Source organism: Leptonychotes weddellii, chromosome 5 (genome assembly GCF_054177405.1).
Source record: "Leptonychotes weddellii isolate Sample4059 chromosome 5, ASM5417740v2, whole genome shotgun sequence".
NCBI classification, from domain to species: domain Eukaryota; kingdom Metazoa; phylum Chordata; class Mammalia; order Carnivora; family Phocidae; genus Leptonychotes; species Leptonychotes weddellii.
In genome coordinates, this window is record NC_138373.1 from 8736176 (window position 1) to 8756154 (window position 19979).

The window sequence follows — 19979 nt, forward strand, 5'->3', positions numbered from 1 at the left end:
GGGTGGCCTGACAGGGGTGTTTCAGGAAGATCACTGTGTGGTGAAGCCTTTTGGGAAGACCACGTGAATGTATTAAAAGTTAAAGAGGGGCGCCTGGGTGGCTCAGTCGTTAAGCGTCTGCCTTCGGCTCAGGTCATGATCCCAGGGTCCTGGGATCGAGCCCCGCATCGGGCTCCCTGCTCCACGGGAAGCCTGCTTCTCCCTCTCTCACTCCCCCTGCTTGTGTTCCCTCTCTCGCTATGTCTCTCTCTGTCAAATAAATAAATAAAATCTAAAAAAAAAAAAAAAAGTTAAAGAATACTCGCTCCTCAACCCAGCAGTGCCCCCTTGTAGGACTCTGTCTCTCAAAACCACTTACACTTGTGGACTAAAAGCCCGTTTGCTACACCACTATTGAGGATGTGGCAGAATTGGGAGCAACTGTGAGCCCTTCAAAGGGGAGTGGTGGGCGCCTGGGTGGCTCAGTTGGTTAAGCGGCTGCCTTCGGCTCAGGTCATGGTCCCGGAGTCCCTGAATCGAGTCCCACATCGGGCTCCCTGCTCGGCGGGGGGTCTGCTTCTCCCTCTGACCCTCCCCCCTCTCATGTACTCGCTCTCTCTCATTCTCTCTCTCTCAAATAAATAAATAAAATCTTTTTAAAAAAAAAAAAAGAACTGGGAGAATGTGCTTCACACTTAGCAGTGGCCCTTCCGACCAGCGCAGCATGGGAGACCGAGGGCTCCACGTTTTGTTCTGAGGGCTTCTATACAGTTTACGATGTCTCCGTGCATTATTAGCGTCATCAAAACCCGGGGACCTGGCTGCAGTGGATCCGCGGAGGATGCCTCAGAGGGGTGGCACGGGGCTGGGATCTGGGACTGCGGGGCGTGCCTTGAAAGAACACCAGCCGGCTGCTCCCAACCCGCCACGCGTGTCGGAGTGGGACAGTGGCGTCTCCTCCTTCTGCCAGGGGGACACGCGAAGAACAAGGAAGCCAGCTTGTATAGGCTGATGTCCAAAAACACGTCTGAAAGGGCTCCTCACGTGGGCGGCACAAGGCATGGATGCCTTCCAGGGGGCGCTGGTCTGGCCCACCCCTCGGGTCACGTCACGCGGTTTGTTCTCAGCAAACCACCTTTCACCTGACGTGGGTTCGGAGGCAGTAAGTGCAGGTGCGGAGACGCGAGCTCGTGACGCTCCTCAGTCCTGGCGTCTCACCAGTCTGCGCGGCCCTCCGGCTTTGTGACTCTCCTCCCGCGGCCTCCCGCTCAGACCGCTGTGTCGGCCTGCTCCGCGTGGGTCTTTGTCTTGCCTTCTCACGAGATGTGTGCATCGGGAGGTGTTACGAAGTCAGCCTTCCCACGGCTACTTGGGCTGTGTGGTGGCGGGGTGGGGACGCTGCTTGTCCGTGGGGCCAATCAGGCCCCTCACGGGAGGGCTTTGGTCATTCCTGGGGAGACTCTGAGGCGAACTTACCAAGGGAGGAAGAAACTGGCTTGGGGGGCAGGTCAAGAAACCGAGAGCCCCTGGGGGGGCTCAGTCAGTTGAGGGTCTGACTCTTGATTTCAGCTCAGGTCAGGGTCCCAGGGTTGTGGGATCGAGCCCCACTGGGCTCCACGCTGGGCATGGAGCCTGCTTGAGATAGTCTCTCTCTTCCTCTCCAAAAAACAAACTAACCGAGAGGGGTGCCTGGGGGCTCAGTCAGTTGAGGGTCTGACTCTTGATTTCAGCTCAGGTCAGGGTCCTGCAGTTGTGGGATCGAGCCCCACTGGGCTCCACGCTGGGCATGGAGCCTGCTTGAGATAGTCTCTCTCTTCCTCTCCAAAAAAAAAAAGAAACTAACCGAGAGGGGTGCCTGGGGGCTCAGTCAGTTGAGGGTCTGACTCTTGATTTCAGCTCAGGTCAGGGTCCCGCAGTTGTGGGATCGAGCCCCACTGGGCTCCACGCTGGGCGTGGAGCCTGCTTGAGATAGTCTCTCTCTTCCTCTCCAAAAAAAAAGATAAACTAACCGAGGGTCTCCCGACTCTTCCTTGTGAGAGCCTGGGTGGAACCGCCGCCTTTCCTGCCTCAGCACTGCCACGGGACTGGTGGGGACGGGGCCTCTGGCCTCCACAAGCCTTCCCCCTCACAGCCGCCCGAGCTCAGCCCGGGCTCTGGGAGCCTTGCTTTCCTCACTCTAACCCTCCCCGCTGATCTACCAGCACCCACGCCACTTAGCATCTCCTAGGAGGGAAGGGGGCTGAGGCCCAGGGGAGGAAGGACTTGCCCCAGGCCGTGTGGCTAGAGCCGAGCAAGGGCTGGTTCAACTTCCCCTAGGTCGTCAAGACTCTCTCCCCTCTGTCTCCATCCAAGGCCAGGTACTGTCTTCAGAAAGGATTTGAGTTCTTTCCCCTCTCTTTCCCCTGGCTGACTTGCTGAGCAAACCAGGCGATAGGTGGCGACATAACTCACTGTATGCTTCCCCGAGCAAGCCAGGGGGCCTCAGAGAAACCGTGGCCGCCTTGGCCACAGCAAGTGACCTGCGCTCATGTGCCACGGCAGCTACCCTTTATGGGAGGTGGTGGCCTGTTGAGAAGGGCCCTGGGCTTCCCTCTGCTCCCCCGCCCCCACTCAGCATGGTCGCTCAGGTGCTGGGACAAACGTAGCTGGGAGGCCACTTGACCTGAAGGTTTGCTGAGCGTGGGCAGACCAGACCCCAGAAGGTTGTGTGTGTCTGGCTGAGAGACCCAGACCTTCCCGTCAGCAGTGGGGAGTCCTGAGACTCTCCTTCTCCTGGGGAAACCAGCGACATCCCTCATCCTCTCATGTCCAAGGGTCAGGCTGGCTGCAGGGAGAGACTGCTCTCTTTCCTTCTCTTTCCTCACCTGGTTAAGAAGCTTACCTTGACCTCTCTAATCTCTTTGGTCAACTCTTTGGAAATGATAATGATGTAACAATATGAGCGGTCTGACTTAACCCAAAGCCTCCGTTAAGCAAAAAAATGCCCGTGTCTGTGTGTGCATGTTTACACACATGCACTCATGGTTTTGGCCTTGGAGGCAAACGTTCTAGAAAAAGAAATGTCAGCAGATAATACAATAGAATATAAATATTGTAATAAACCAAAAAATGGTTTATCTTCCTTAAAAACGTGATATTAATTCCCTTCAAAAGCACAGCCGCGGGGGTTGGGGGGGACCTTCAGCCGGATCCCCATTTCCTGTACTGCTCCCTCACCAGCTCCCTCCCCCTGACCTTCCCCTCACTGCTCACATGGGGAGGGGGGAATGCCCAGCAAATCCACATCCCGAAAGGGATGGGACTTGGGGGTGAGTGTGGCTTTGGCTGCTCTTGAGAAACCCCAGGAAACAAGGACAGCACCAGGAGACAGCCTGCAGACAAATGGCTACGTTAGAAAAGAGGGCTTCTAGAAAAGGGGCCACATGACCCCAGACGGAACCCCAAACTTCTGCCAAGTCACTGGGCATCTCTGTAGGGACCCTAGGGGGACTGTGCCAGGAGGGGTGTTCACTCAGTAATGGGTGCTCCTTGTACGCTAGCTGAATCCAAATCCAAATTCCGGATGGGAAACCTCGTGTGGGTTTCCAAGAACATTTTGAGGCAAATTGTGAGGTGGGTGAGTGGGATAGTTTCTCATCATTGCCTGAACTTGAGGACTAGGCTTCCCAAACTCATTCCTGCTTGTTCAGTGTGGCCTGTATTGGGAGGACCCCTATGTAGCTCATGAGACCCCCACATACAGAGTGTCCCTCAACACCCTGGCCGAAGGGAGATTGTCATTTCCCTCAATTGCTGCCACGCCTGTCCCCCTCCCCCCCGCCCCAGTCCCCTGAGCCAGACTCCCGGGTCCTGCTCTTCTCCCTCCCACTCAGCTGCATCCCGTGTCTCCAGGGCTGAGAGTTTTGCCTCCTTAATGTCCCTGGTGTCGCCCCTAACTCTTCATCTCTGCCACACGTGAATCTGACATTAACCTTGATGGCCTTCCCAGCTGGCCTCCCCAGCCAATCTGGGCTACACCATCCCTCCTCCACCTGCTAGCTCTGTCCTGCCCCGACTTAAATGCTTCAGTAGCTCCCAGTAGCCTTTGAGATAAAGTTCAAACTCCCTGATTTAGCACAGAAGGCCTGGCCTCCCTCCAGCCACTGTCTGCCAGGCTCTCCGCCTTCCAACCCCACTGAGCTGCTGTCCGTTGGTCGCTAACCGTTCACACCGGTCCACACCTCTGTGCTGCTCTAACCAGACTGAGTTTCCAATCCTTTTCCAAAGCTTAGTTGAAAATAGGAACTTTCCAGTGGAAGCCCCCAAGTCTCCCAAGCCTACAGTGGCAGGACTGGGAGTGAAGACACACATGTCCCTAGCCACCATCGGCTGTCCCAGCAAGCACGGAAAAGGGGCCACTGAGCACAAGAGGGAATTTCTCTACCCCCCAATCCATCAAATAAAATCACAGAAACTTTCTTCTTTAGTATTAAAATATTTCTCATGTTTTTAAAAATCATTTTAATTTCTTTATACAAAACCGCACACATAAGATAGTTAAAAATATATGCATAGGGGCGCCTGGGTGGCTCAGTTGGTGAAGCGTCTGCCTTCGGTTCAGGTCATGATCCCAGAGTCCTGGGATCTGCTCAGCGGGGAGCCTGCTTCTGCCTCTGCCCCTCCCCATGTTTGTGCTCGCGCTCTCTCTCTCTCTCTCTCTCTCGCTCACTCTCAAATAAAATCTTAAAAAAAAAAGCATAAATCTGGGGGGGAGGGGAACTTACAGCTTAAGCCCCTCCTCCTCCAGGCAGCCCTTCCTGACCACCCTGACATAGCTATTTCTATGACGCCCAGGCCTGGGTCCCCGTCTCACTGCAGGAATCAGATGGTCTGACCCAACTTCCCCAGGTGTGAGAGCTTCTTGAGGGCAGCGACCGTACTCCATCCGACTTTGGTTCCCCATCCCTCAGCGCCCTCTGATAGACACCAGCCCCAGTTTGTCGGAGGAATGCATAGATCTCATTACGAAACCTTTATGGACAAGTCAGAAAAATAATAGAATAGGTGGCTTGGAAATGAGGGGTCTGTACTGGTTTGCCGAAAAGGAAATCAAGAAAATCTGGTTCAAGAACCCTTGATGAAAAAAGACAAACCCTTTTTTCTGTGACTGTGACCATGAGCTCATGTGGGGGAGGGGGGGTGCAGTGACTGCTACATGGGACAAGACAGGTGCTGCTGGGGGCAGGCTTGGGGACAGACCCATAAAGCAGGCGGGGGGTGGGCGCCTGGGTGGCTCAGACGGTTAAGCGTCTGCCTTCGGCTCAGGTCATGATCTCAGGGTCCTGGGATCGAGTCCCGCATCAGGCTCCCTACTCCTTGGGAGGCTGCTTCTCCCTCTGCCTCTCTCTCTCTGTCTCTAATGAATAAATAAATAAAATCTTAAAAAAAAAAAAAAAAGCAGGTGGGGGCCCCTGGTGCGTGCTGGCTCACACCCCAGCCACGGACCCCAGGCAGGTCTGCAGGCTCCAGGTCTGCAGACGGTCACCAACCCAGAGAAGGGCCGTGGGCATGTGGACAAAGTCATGTTCTGCACCCTGCTTCTCCACTTTCATGAGGGTCTACCTCCCTCTGTGCTGCTCGTGATAAGCCACATGGGATGGGCATCCTCCGGTGTGGGGGGAGCCCTAGGGGCCACGGCAGACAGCAACCAGGGGCGGGAAATGCAATGAGGGGTTTTGAACCCAGGTTGTGAATAGTTGTCCAAAACTTGGCATTGGCTGGGAAGGTTGAAGACCACAGCAGAGTCAGCCACCTCTTATGGCCCTAACCATTCAGTCCGCACCCCCAAGATATGAAGCGACTCCCCAGCCCCGGGGGCCACTCCCTTGGGCACCATCAACTGTGTTCCTTTGCAAGGGCTGAGCAGCTCTACCCCCACTACCTCCTCCCCTCTCGGTGACTTGGGGGGGGTTGGGGGGGTAAAGCAGACACCCAGGCTGGCCAACCCCTGTATGGCCACAGCCGATAGCTACTGGCCATCAATAGTACAGTGTCCCCAGAGCACAAAGAGCCTCACTCAGGCTCCGTGGAATGGATGTGAAAATCACCAAGGTGCATTTCCAACCACAGAATTACTCAGCAGCCTTTCATGCGTCACTGGTTCCTTTTTCAATTCCATGAGGAGGTCCTTCCTAGCCTCGCCCTGATGCTCAGAACCCCTTTTCCCCTCCAAGCACCCCCATTCTGCTCTCCAGGCCCAGAGACCTGGCCTTCTCTTCCACAGAGACGGTAAAGGTCCCCCTTTCTCCTCACCCCTACCTCTTCTGTATCCTTGCCCCTCCCGCCCCCTCCCCTGGATCCCAGGGGGGTCGAAGGCCCCGCCCCTTGCCTGTGTCTGTGCAATTGATCCTGACCTCATGAGGGTCATCAGCCGACCTTCCCTCTTGCCTCTGCACACGGCCTAGCCTCTGCTTCCCACCAGAACACTCCTTCGGTCCCACCCCTCTCCTCAGCCACAGCCAGACCACTTTCATTCTATTCTGTTCAATCACTTCATGAAAATGTCATCCATTCAGTCAACCCTTGCCCCTCACCCCAATCTCTGTCCCTTTTCCCCGTCGCTGGGGGAATTCACAATTTTTATAAGAGGATCTCTTCATATATTTCTCCTTTGTTGAAAAAATGAGATGATTCACATACCATGAATTTCACTCTTTTAAAGTACGCAATTTAGTGGGGTTTGTTTTTTTTTTAAGATTTTATTTATTTATTTGAGAGAGAGAATGAGAGACAGAGAGCATGAGAGGGAAGAGGGCAGAGGGAGAAGCAGACCCCCGCTGAGCAGGGAGCCCGATGCGGGACTCAATCCCGGGACTCCAGGATCATGACCTGAGCCGAAGGCAGTCGCTCAACCAACTGAGCCACCCAGGCGCCCGGGTTTTTTTTTTTTTAAGCATGATCACAAAGTTGTCCAACCATCACCCTCTCTAATCGGAAGATATTTTGATCACCCAAAAGAAGAGCCATACCCATTTGCAGTCACTCCCTTTCCCCTCCTCCCTTTAGGTTCTGACAACCACCAGTCTATCTCTATGGATTTATGTATTCTGGAGATCTCGTGTAAAGGCAATCATTACGACATTTGTCCTTCCGTGTCTGGCTTCTTTTGCTCAGCATAATGTTCATCCACGTCATACTATGTGTCACGACTTCGTTCCTTTTTACAGTCGAATAGCATCCCATTGTATGGATACACTTCCTTCATCCATTTATCGGCTGATAGACATTTGGTTTGTTTCCACTTTTTGGCTATTACGCATAAGGCTACTATTAGCACTCATGTATGTTTTTGAACACCTGTTTTCACTTCTTTGGGGTATATACCTATGAATGGAATTGCTGTGTCCTATGATAATTCCATGTGTAAATTTTGGAGGAACAGTCCTGTTTTCCACAGAGGCTGTACCACCAGCCACGTATGCGTGTTCTGGTTTCTCCACATCCTCACTAACACTTGCTCTTTTTCTTCTTTCTTCTTTTTTTCTTCTTTTCTTTCTTTTTCTTCTTTTCTTTCTTCTTCTTTTCTTTCTTTCTTCTTTTTCTTCTTCTTTTCTTTTCTTTTCTTTCCTCTTTCCTCTTTCCCTCTCCTTCCCTCTCCTTCCCTCTCCTTCCCTCTCCTTCCCTCTCCTTCCCTCTCCTTCCCTCTCCCCTCCTTCTCTCCTTCTTTTTCTTTCTTTTCTTTTTTCTTTTTTTTTCTTTTCTTTTTTTTCTTTTTTCTTTCTTTTCTTTTTTTTCTTCTTTCTTCTTTTTCCTTTTTAATATAGCCATGCTAGTGAGCACGAAATGGCATCTCATTGTGGTTCTGATTTGCATTTCCCTAATGACAACTGAAGTCAAGCATCTTTTCATGTGCTTATTAGCCACTTACATATCTTCTTTGAAGAAATATCTGTTTAGGTCCTTTGACCATATTTTAATTGGGTCACTGGTCTTTTTATCGAGTTCTTTATACATTCCAAAATGAGTCCCATATCAGATTTATGATTTACAAAATTGTTCTCCCATTCTGTAGATTGCCTTTCCACTTTCTTGATGGTGTCCTTTGAAACACAAGAGTTTTGATGCTGTCCAAATATATCTATCTTTTGTTGTTGTTGCTTGCTATTGGTGTCATATACAAGAAACTGTTGCCAAATTGAAGGTCATGAAGATTTACCCCTAGGTCTTCTTTTAAGAACTTTATAGCTTTAGCTCTTACCTTTAGGTTGTTGGTCCATTTTGAGTTAATTTTTGTATATGGTATGAAGTAAGAGTCCAACTTCATTCTTTGGCACATGGATATCCAGTTTCCAAGCACCATTTGTAAAACAAATGATTCAAGACCCATTGAATGGTCTTGGCACCCTTGCCAAAAATCAGTTGGCCATGGGGCGCCTGGGTGGCTCAGTTAAGCGTCTGCTTTCGGCTCAGATCATGATTTCAGGGTCCTGGGATCGAGCCCCGCATCGGGCTCCCTGCTCAGCGGGGAGTCTGCTTCTCCCTCTGCCTCTCCCCCCGCTCGTGCTCTCTCAAATAAATAAAATCTTTTTTAAAAAATCAATTGACCATAGATACATGGGTTTCTTTCTCAACTCTTGGTTCTATTTTACTAATCTATAAGTCTGTATTCTCATGCCCGCAGCATACAGTGTTGATTACTGTAGCCTAGTGGTAAGTTTTGTAATCAGGAACTGTGAGTTCTCCAGCATTGTTCCTTTTTTTTTTTTTTCCATTTTTGTTTTAGACAGTCCAGGTTTCCTGAATTTTTCCATATGACTTTTGGGATCAGCTTGTCTATTTCTGCACAGAGACAGCTTTTGGGGGAACTGTGGTAGGGATGGATTTGAATCTAGATCAAGTTGGGGAATGTTGCCATTTTAACGATATTCGATCGTCCCGATCCATGAACATGGATGTCTTTCCATTTAGGACTCCTTTGATTTCTTTCAGTTGTACTCTGTAGTTTCCAGTGTGTCTTTCTCCTGTCTGGTAAGCCCAAACTAGCCAGGCTTCGGCTCAGTTGTCCGCTCTCACTCATGCCTCTTGGCCCATTACTGTCACCACGCTAAGGACACCACTCTGACCTAGGTCCTCAGTGACCCCTGAGTTGACTGGTGAGAAGGTTCCTTCTGGAAAGTTTCCCACAGACCTCTGTAATCTTCCACCAGTTTTGAACACTCCTTTCTTAAAATTCCTTCTCATGCCACTTTTACAAACCACTCTCCCATTCTCTCTGCTTCCTTCACTGACCCTCCTCCTCCCCTCCCTCCTGCCCTTTCCTCCTCTCCCCATCTTCCCCCAGCCCCTTAAATGTTGGGGTTCTGTCCTGGGTCATCTTCTCTTGCATATGAATGAGTTCATCTTGGACAAGCTCACTGATTCCCAAGGCGTCAGCCTCCATCTTTACGTCAGAGCCTCCCAGACCTCCTCCTCCAGCCTCACCCTCTCGGGACCTTCAGCGCTGTACCCGCAGGGACCCTGAGACCACCCCTCCCTGGTCTCTCCTCTCCCTCATGCTCCTGAGGCTGGCTAGTGGTAACACCCCAGATAGGAGCAAACCTAGTCGCCCCCATGCTTGTCTCCTCTCTCTTGCCTTCACTCCCAAATCTCATCCACTGTCACCTCTTCTGGCTTTTGCCCTCTAAACATTTAAAAGGCAGATCTAAGGTGGCATAGGGCAGGCTGTGCACAGGGAGGAGTAGGGTGGGCGTGCAGAAGCCCAGCCCACAGCGTCAGGAGTACAAGTACCAAGGGACCCAAAGCAGGCTGCCGGCTCAGAGGAGGGGCGGCTAGGCGGGCACACACAGAGGTGAGCAGAGAGGAGGAGGGAGGGAGGACCAGAGCCACACAGCCGTGGAGAACCCCCGAGTGTGGGTTCCAGAGCAGGCAGTCCTAGGCCAAGCGGGTGGGAGGGCACAGGAGCACAGAGGGAGCATGGCTGGGTGCCGTGGTCTGAGACAACTTGGCTGCAGTTCACCGGCATCCTTTATGCCTTTGTGACCTCGGATGCGGCACTTAATACTAAAGCCTCAGTTTCCTTATCCAGCGCCGGGCCTGGGGCAAGGGGCGGGGGCGGGGTGGGGGGAGAATCACCTCTGATCTCACCCCTGAAAGTCCTCTGTAAATGGTAAAGTGCTGGAGGAGTGTAAGGCCACTCAAGGTCAGAGAGGGAAGCAGGTTGCACATTGTCAAGGCCACAATTATCAAGTGAAAAGTGCTCAGGCTTTACTTTTCAGGTATAGTGAGGGGATTAAGTGGGACTTTTTCAATTCCAAATGACAGAATGTATGGGGTGAGGTTGCATGGCTTTCCCAACATTAATGGGAGTTAGTTCCCAGTTGGCAAACCCTTAGGCTGCCCGTCCTCCAGCGGGATTTCCATTGGAGCCTGTGGCAGGCATGGGTTCGTTCTTCACCCCACGAACAAGTTTGGGGGCTGGGGAAGGCTCGCACTGGGTAAGGGGCTGCAGGAGGGACACAGACCCTGCCGGGCAGGGGCTCGGACCTAACCAGGACCGCGAGGAAGCCCTGCAGGAGTCCAGCGCAGGGATGCCCCAGGCGGGCTTCGCGGAGGAGGCGGCCTTGAGCCCCCTGAGCGCTCCCCATGCGCGGGGGGAAGGGCGGGACCCGGGATGAGGACAAGCAGCCCCGGAGCCGAGGGGCGGTCCCAGCGAGGCGAGGCAGGCGGGGGTGGGGCCCAAAGTCCGGAGACCCGCTACCCTGGGCCGCCCCGGGGCGAGGGGAGGGTGGCCCCCGCGCGCAGGTGGCGCTCGGGGGACGCCGCGCCCGCAGCCCGGCCAGGCGCTCTCCCCGCGCGGCTCCCGGAGTCCCCGCCGCCCGCGATTTCGGCGCGTCAGCAGAGCGGAAACGGGAGCGGCGCCAGCCCCGGATCGGCCGGGACGCGGCCTGGCAGCGCGGCCGGCGGCTCCGCAGGTTCTGTTCCGCCTGCGTTTGTGTTGGCAGCTTCCCGCGGCGCGCGGCCGGGCGCGATGAAAGGGCCTTCTGTGTGCGCCGAGCGGCCCCGCTCGCCTTTCATTCTTAATATAATCTTCACTTCATTTTTAACCGAGCAGAGGTTCTCTTGGAATTTTTCCCCTTCTTCCAAAAATACATGCGCGCGCGTGTGTGTTTGCGAAAGTTCCTTCACGGTGAAGGTCGAGATTGTCCAGGGGAGGGGAAGTGCGAAACCCGAGGCGGGTTCAGAGCGAGACAGAAATGCCTTTCTTCCTGCGCAGAGGCCTTCCCCGGGCGTCGCCGCCTCCACTGGGGTGTCCGCCCTCGTGGGCTTGGGGTCTGGGGGAGGAGGATGGGGATTCGTCTGTAACCACGGCCCACACCCCAACCCCAGGATGAATGGGCTGCTTGGAAAGGTCAGTGGGGAGGGAGTGGGGTGCCTTCTCAAGGGGTCCATGCCAGGGGCTGGTCAGAGTACTGCCATCAGGTGGGGCCAGCCCCGGGCTGTGCTCCCAGAAATGAACAGAAAAGGAGACAGGACCTCTGTGACCCGGGTTCTGTTCCTGGGAACCTGTCACCAGCCAGCCACCATTCACTGGGCGGTGCAAAGGGGTGTTACACCTAAGAAAATTTTCAAGATTATACCAAAGACATTTAGAGAGACTCCCACCTCAAGCGTCACCGGGCCAGGACTTTCCAAATGTCGTCCCAGGCCCTGGGAGGTGGGCATGATTCTCCTAACTTTCCTGTAGGGAAAAGGACGGCTCAGGGAAGCTAAGTAACTTACCCCAAGTCCCAGAGCAGGAGGGTGCTAGGACTGGAAATGTGGAAGCAGGTGGCAGGAAGGCTGAGTTCTTCCTTCTCCATGGGTGGTTTCCAAGCTGTGTTCTGCCAAGCTTCTACCTGCTTTGAGGGCTCTGAAAATTTATGATTCTGATTCTTAAAAATAAAAAAAAATGTATTTAGGTTTGGACTTCTGTTTCGAGCAACAGAGTGGATTGTAGAACTTGAAAACCATCCTGCTGTAAACACCTAGGAGAGTTAGACTCAAACAAAAACAATCAATCAAACAAACAAAAAAACCCACCAACAGTATCTTTTTAAATCCAAGAAGTTAAGAAACAAACCACATCCTTTTAAGTCCAAGAAATTAAGAAACAAAAGGAAATCTCCAACCAGAAATGAAGTGGGCCACAACTGCCCTCTCTGGGGGGCCGGGGGAGTGGTGAGGGCACCAGCAGAAACCGGGGGCTGGTTGTCATCCAGAGAAGGTGACGCGTTGGAAGTGGGCATTGAAACGGAGTCCCCAGCTATAGCTGAAGCTGTCTGGGACTGTACCCTCAGTGGGATAATGTGCTGGGGAAAAAGAAATCGGACCTTGTGGCACCTGGTGGCTCAGTCAGTTAAGTGCCTGCCTTCGGCTCGGGTCATGATCTCAGGGTCTTGGGATCAGGGCCCTGCATCAGGCTCCCCGCTTAGTGACGAGTCTGCTTCTCCCTCTCTCTCTGCCCCTGCCCCCTGCTCATGCTGTCTCTCTCTCAAATAAAAAAATCTTAGAGAAAGAGAGAAAAGGAAAGGAAGGAAGAAAAGAAAGGACCTTTAGGCACAGAAGGACAAGGAAGAAATCTGCCTTTCTCAACCTGGCTGGTAGAAGTTTTAAAAATCCCTCCTGAGGGTTTCTTACAATGAGCCAGTGTTTACACAAGTTTTAGATTCACAGGGACGCTCCTCTGTGAAACCTAAAACCGAGAGATTAACATAACTGTTGGTCCCAGGCTTAGTAACATCTGTGGGGGTACTTAACAGAGACGAACTCAAAACTTGCTCTAAAACCACAGGACCTCCACTGAGGCCACCCAGGATTCCCACAGGTAAGGCCATGATCAAGGTAAATGATGGTGCACAGAAGACTCACCTAGGATCAAAAGTCTGGAGATGCACCAACTACAAGATCACCCAAAAACAATCTGATAGAGACTGTAAAATAAGTATGTTTAAAATGGAGCGGCCTGGCTGGCTCAATCAGAAGAGCATGAGACTCTGCATCTCAGTGCAAGCCCCACACTGGGTATAGAGATTACTTAAATAAACAAAAACTTCAAAAAATTATAAAATAAGGAGTCAACTATACTTCAATAAAAAAAATAAATTTAGGGGGCGCCTGGGTGGCTCAGTTGGTTAAGCAACTGCCTTCGGCTCAGGTCAAGATCCTGGAGTCCCGGGATCGAGTCCTGCATCGGGCTCCCTGCTCGGCAGGGGGTCTGCTTCTCCCTCTGACCCTCCCCCCCCTCATGTGCTCTCTCTCTCATTCTCTCTCTCTCAAATAAATAAATAAAATCTTAAAAAATAAATAAATAAATAAATAAATAAATAAATAAATAAATTTAGGGGCACTTGGGTGGCCCAGTCCATTAAGCATCCAACTCTTGATTTTGGCTCAGGTCATGATCTCAGGGTCGTGGGATCAAGCCCCGAGCCAGGCTCCACGCTAAGCTTGAGATTCTCCCTCTCCCTCTGTTCCTCCCACCCACCTCTCTCTCTCTCTCCCTCTCTCAAATAAATAAATGTTTTTTTAATTATAAAGGAAGTAGGCACCTATAGGAAAGAAAAAATTTCAAAATGTGAAAGGAAGGAATGAAAAACAAGAGAAAATAACACTATGAAAAAAGAATAGACAATGTGAGAAAAATCAAACAAAACTTCTAGACATGAATAATATAGTCATTCAAGTTAAAAATTCAGTGGATGGTTAAACCACAAATTAGCCATAGTTGAAGAGAGATTTAGTGAACTAGATAATTTCTCCACAGAGAAGTACAGAGTTTACACACATACACACACACAGAATTGGGGCCCCTGGGTAGTTCAGTCAGTTAAGCATTGGACTCTTGATTTCGGCTCAGGTCATGATCTCAGGGTCATGAGATCCAACCCTGCATCAGGCTCCGTGCTGGGTGTGGAATCTGCTTGAGATTTTCTCTCTCCCTCTCCCTCTGCTCCTCCCTGCCCCCCCCCAAAAAAAGTAACCATGACAGGGAATATCAAAATGATCTTTAAGGTTCAGTTTCCAGAATTTTAATGGAGACAAAGTAACATACTCCACCCATCTCTCCCACAGAGTAAAGCTATAAAACATGAACAGATCATGTTTGAAGAAATAATGGCTGGAAACTCTCCACATTTGGCAAAAGATATAGACCTACAAATTCAATAAGCTCAGTGAACCAGGAGCAGGATCAACCTGAAGAAATTCACACACCCCCAAAAAAATTCACACCCAGACACATTCTAATTAAACTATTAAAAATAAATGATAAAAAATCATGAAAGAAACCAGGGGATAAACATACATTAGAGGAGAACAATTCAGGTGATTGTGAATTTCTCTTGGGAAACCATGGGGGCCAGAAGGACAAGGAACATTTTTAAGGTGTGGAAAGAACAGGACGGTCAATCCGTTATTCTATGCCTGATGAGAATATCCTTCAGGAATTAAGGTGGAATGAAGATATGCTCAGATAAAGGAAGACTAAAAGAATTTGTTCCCAGCATACCTACTCACAAAGAATTACTAACATAAGTTTTTCAGATAGAAGGGAAATAATACCAGAAGGAAACCTGGAACATTGTGCTTGACAGAAGAACAACAGAAATGGTAGATGTCTGGGCAAATAACAAAAGACTATTCTTTCTCTAAGTTATAAAAATTATGTATGACAGTTGAACGCAAAAAGTTACGACATTGTTTGGTGGGATTTTCAGTATATATCAATGTAGTATACAACCACCATAACATAAAGGGAAAGAGTAAAGGAACCTATATTGTGGGAAGGTTTCTGCATTCCACTCAAAGAGGTAAAATATCAATTCTAAGTAGACTGGAAAAGTTAAGTATGTATATCCTGCCCCCCTAGAGCCACCACTAAAAAGCTACAAAAAGATGGAGTCAGAAACACAACAGATAAAACAAAATAGTAAAAAACAGGCAAAGAACCCCCAAAATAGGAAAGGGGAAATAGAGAAACGTAGAAGGAAAAACAGAAAAGTAATAAAATGGTAGACCTAAATCCACACAGACTGATAATAACACTAAATGTAGAGAAACACACCCATTAAAAGAGATTGTCAGAAAGAACAGAAAGAGAAGCGAAACAAGGCCTATTTGCTGCCTCCAAGAAACTTACTTCAAATGTAATGATATAAATAGGTTAAAAATAGAGGAATGGAAAAAGATATACCATTAAGAAAACCTTCAAAAGAAAGCTGGAGTGGCTATACTAAGATCAGACTAGGTAGACTTCCGAGCAAAGAAATTTACAAGGGACAAATTCAGTTTACCAAGAGGCAACCTTAAATGTGTGTGCACCTAAAAACAGAGCTTCGGGACACATGCAGCAGAAACTGGCAGAAATGAAAGGAGAAATAGACAAATGCATAATTATGGTTAGAGATTATAACACTTTTCTGTCAGTTAAGTAGCCAGAGTACAAGTAGACAGAAAATCAGAATGGCCATTGAAGAACTGAATAATTCCATCAGCCAACTGGATCTGACATTTATAAAACACTCTATCCAACACCATCAGAATACACCTTCTTTTCAAGTGCCCATGGAACATTCACCAGGACAGACTATATTCAGGGTCCTAAAACTAACCTTTACAAACATAAAAGAAGTGAAACCATACAAAGTAGGACCATAGAGCGCTTACACTAGACATCAGGAACAGAATAACCCAAAAATATTCAAACTCTTGGAAATGAAACAACATACTTCAAAATAATCCATGAGACTGAACATCACTTATTCATTCTATGAGGCCAGTAGGACCCTGATATCAAAGCCAGATAAAAACATATAAGAAAAGAAAACTGCTAACTAATAGGCTTAATGAAAATAGATGGGGGAAAAAAAAACTCAACAAAACACTAGCAAACTGGGGCACCTGGGTTGCTCAGTCGTTAAGCATCTGCCTTCGGCTCAGGTCATGATCCTGGAGTCTCAGGATCGAGTCCCGCATCGGGCTCCCTGCTCAGCGGGGAGTCTGCTTCTCCCTCTGACCCTCCCCCCTCTCATGTGCTCTCTCATTCTCTCTCTCAAATAAATAAATAAAACCTTTAAAAAAAAAAAAGAAAATCTGAAGCAAATAATGCAAAATGTGGAGATTTGACAAAGCTGGATTGTATTAGCTGTTATATAATTTCTGAATTTTTTTCTGAATGCTTGACACATTTATTTTAAAAAACATTTTTAGTTATTTACAGAAGAACAACATGCACACTCAAATGAATTTTAAACCAAATGCTTACACACTTGGGGTTGCCAAAGCAAAACTTGTGAGTAAAGTTAAATTATTTTTAAAGATTATATTTGAAAGAGAGAGCACAAGCCGGGGAGCAGAGAAGGGCTCGATCCAAGGACTCTGGGATCATGACCTGAGCCAAAGGCAGACCCTCAGCCAACTGAGGCACCCCATGACTAAAGTTAATTTAATAAATGATTGCTGTTGTTAAAAAGTAAATGAATTTGACACTATAAAAAAATACTAATAAAATACCATTCCCATCTGTTCTGCATACTGAGAATAATCTCACACAAAAAAACTCTTAAAAATCGTATTAGGAATTGCATCATAAAATAGCTCTGTCCAGATAGAATTCACAAAACATACAACTTATTTTTTTTTTAAGATTTTTTTTTATTTATTTGAGAGAGACCGTATGAGCACAAGTGGCAGGGAGGGGCAGAGGGAGAAGGAGATGCAGACTCCCACCAAGCAGGGAGCCTGACTCAGGGCTCGATCCCAGGACCCTGAGATCATGACCTGAGCCAAAGGCAGACCCTTAACCAACTGAGCCACCCAGATGCCCCACAAAATATACAATTTAAAGTGTACAATTCGATAGTTTTTAGTACATTAACAAACATGTACAATCATCGCCACAGTCAACTTTAAAACATTTCAACACCTCCAAAAAAAATTACAATAACCTTGTAACCTTTAGCTATTGCTCCCTCCCCATCTCTCCCAGACTTAAGCCAAACCTAATCTGCTTTGTGTTTCCTATAGATTTATTTATTAATGGACATTTCCTATAAATCATATAATACCTGGCTTTCTGTAACTGGTTTCTTTCATTTAGCAAAATGTTGTCAATGTTCTTCCGTGTTGTAACATGTATGAGTACTTCTTGCCTTTTTATTGTTGGATAATATTTCATTGTCCGGAACTACCAGACTTTGTTTATCCATTCATCAGTTGATGAACATTTGGTTTGTTTCCATATTTTGGCAACTATGAATGATGCTGCTATAAACATTCATATACACAGTGGTGCTGTGGATATATGTTTTCAATTGTCTTGGATATATACCTAGGAGTGGAATTGCCAAACCATACAGTAACTGAATGTTAAACTGTTTAAAGAATTGCTAGGTCATTTTCTCAAAAACAAGTTCTATCATTTTATATTCCCAACTGTGCATGAAGGTTCTGATTTCTGCACATCTTCACCAATGCTCGTTATTATCTGACTCTTTGATTATAGTCATTTTGAGGGTGTGAAATGGTATCTTGTGGGTTTGATTTGCATTTTTCCCTAATGCCTAATGATGTTGAGGATGTTGAGCATGTCTTCATGTGCTTATTGGCCATTCATAGATCTTTTTTTCTTGAGAGAGAGAGTATGCAAATGGGGGGGAGGGACAGAGGGAGAGAGAGAGAATCTTAAGCAAGCTCCATACCCAGCACATAGCTGGACATGGGGCTCGATCTCACAGCCCTGTGATCATGAGTTGTGTCAAAATTAAGAGTCAGACACTTAACCGACTGAGTCATCCAGGTGCCCCTCATATATCTTCTTTAGAGAAATCTTTATTCAAATCCTTTGCTCATTTTTAAATTGGGTTATTTGGGGGTTTTTTATTGTTGAGTTGTAAGTGTTCTTTCTATAGTCTAGATACAGTTCCCTTTCCAGATATATGATATGCAAAATTTTCTCCCATTGCGTTAGTTTCTTTTCACTTTCTTGATAGTGACTTCTGAAGCACAAAATTTTGAAAATTTTTATCAGTTCAATTTTCTATATCCTTATTTTGTTGCTTGTGGTTTTGGTGATGTATTCAAGAAACTTTTGCCTAGTCAAGGTCATGAAGATGTATCCCTATGTTTTCTTCTGAGAGGTTTATAGTTTTAGCTCTTATATTTAGCTCTCTTATCTTTGATCCATTTTGAGTTGATTTTTTTTATATGGTGTGAAGTCAGGATCCAACTTTAGTTTTTTGCATGTTGCTCTCCAGTTGTCCCAGCACCATCTATTGAGGAGACTATTCTTTCCCTATTGGATAGTCTTGGCACCCTTGTGAAAAATCAGTGACCATTGACACATGGGTTTTTTTCTGGACTCTCAATTCTATTTTACCAATATATATGTCTATCCTTATGTTAGTACCACACTGTCTTGATTATTTTGCTTTGTAGGAAATTTTACAGACAGGAAGTGTGAGTTCTCCAACTTTTTCTTTTTTTCTTAAGATTATTTTGGCTATTCTGGGTCCTTTGTAGTTCCACATAATTTTAGGATCAGCTTGATCATTTCTGGAGGGGAAAAAAGGCAGTTGAAATTTTTACAGGAGTTACATTGAATCTTTAGGTTAATTTAATAATAAGTCTTTCAGTCTATGACTTAACAATATTATTCTGGATCTCTTCATTTGTTCCTGTGGATTCACATTGAGTCATTTCCTTTATTTTGCTTCCACTCTTCTCTTTTGTGCTGTTATTGGCCCCCAAAAAAACAAAACAAAAAACCCCTATTATATTTCTATATGTTATAGGCCCAATAGTACATTATATGCATATTGTTTTATGTTATTGCTTTTTAAAGAAGAAATAAATGTGCATTTATACCACCTTTTATAATTACATAATTACCTGTTGCTATTCTTTTTTTTTTTTTTCTTCTGTGAATTCTGTCTCTTGTTTTGGGATCACTTGCTCTCAGCCTGAGGAAATTCTATTACTGCTTTTTTTTTTTTTTAAAGATTTATTTATTTTTTGAGAGAGAGAGAGCACAAGAAGGTGGGGGGAGCAGCAGAGGGTGGGAGGAGAAGCAAGCTCCTCACTGAGCAGGGAGCCCAACTCGGGGCTCAATCCCAAGATCCTGAAATCATGACCCGAGCCGGAGGCAGACGCTTAACAGACTGAGCCACCAAGGTGTCCCTTTAGTACTGCTTATAAGGCAGGTCTGCTAGCAACAAATTACCTCAGTTTTTGTTTATTTGTCAAAGTCTTTTTTGTTTTGTTTTGAGTTTTGAAAGATAGCATTGCTGACTATAAGCTTCTTGGTTGACGGTTTTTTTCCTTTGAGAATTTTGAACATGTTACCCCAGCACCTTCTGGCCCCATAATTTCTGATGAAAAGTCAGCTATTACTCTTATTGATGTTCCCTTGTAAGTGACAAGCTGTTCTCCTCTTGCTGTTTTCAAGATTTTCTCCTGTCTTTGACTTGCAGCATTTACACTGGGATGTGTCTACGTATGAACCTGCTTGTGTTTATACCATTGGGAGTTTGTTGAGATTCCTGGATGCGTAGATTAATGTTTTTTCAATCAATTTCGGAAGTTCTCAGCCATTATTTCTTTGAATATTTTTTCTCATTTCTGTCTCCTCTTTTTTCTGGTACTCCCATTATACGTATGTTGGTGTGTTAAATGATGTCCCACATTTCTCTGAGGATCTGTTCATTTTTCTTCATTCCTTTTTAATCGCTGTCCTTCAAACAGCATACTCTCCATCAATCTATCTTTGAGTTTACTGATTCTCTTTTCTACCAGTTCAAGTCTACTGTTCTGCTTCTCTAGTGGATTTTTTCATTTTAATTATTATACTTCTTAACTCCAGAATTTCCATTTGATTCCTTGTATAATTTCTCTTTATTGATATACTCTATTTGACGCAACTTTGTCATCACATCTTCCTTTACTTCTTTTGTCGTGGTTTCCTTTAGTTTTTTGGATGTATTTATAAA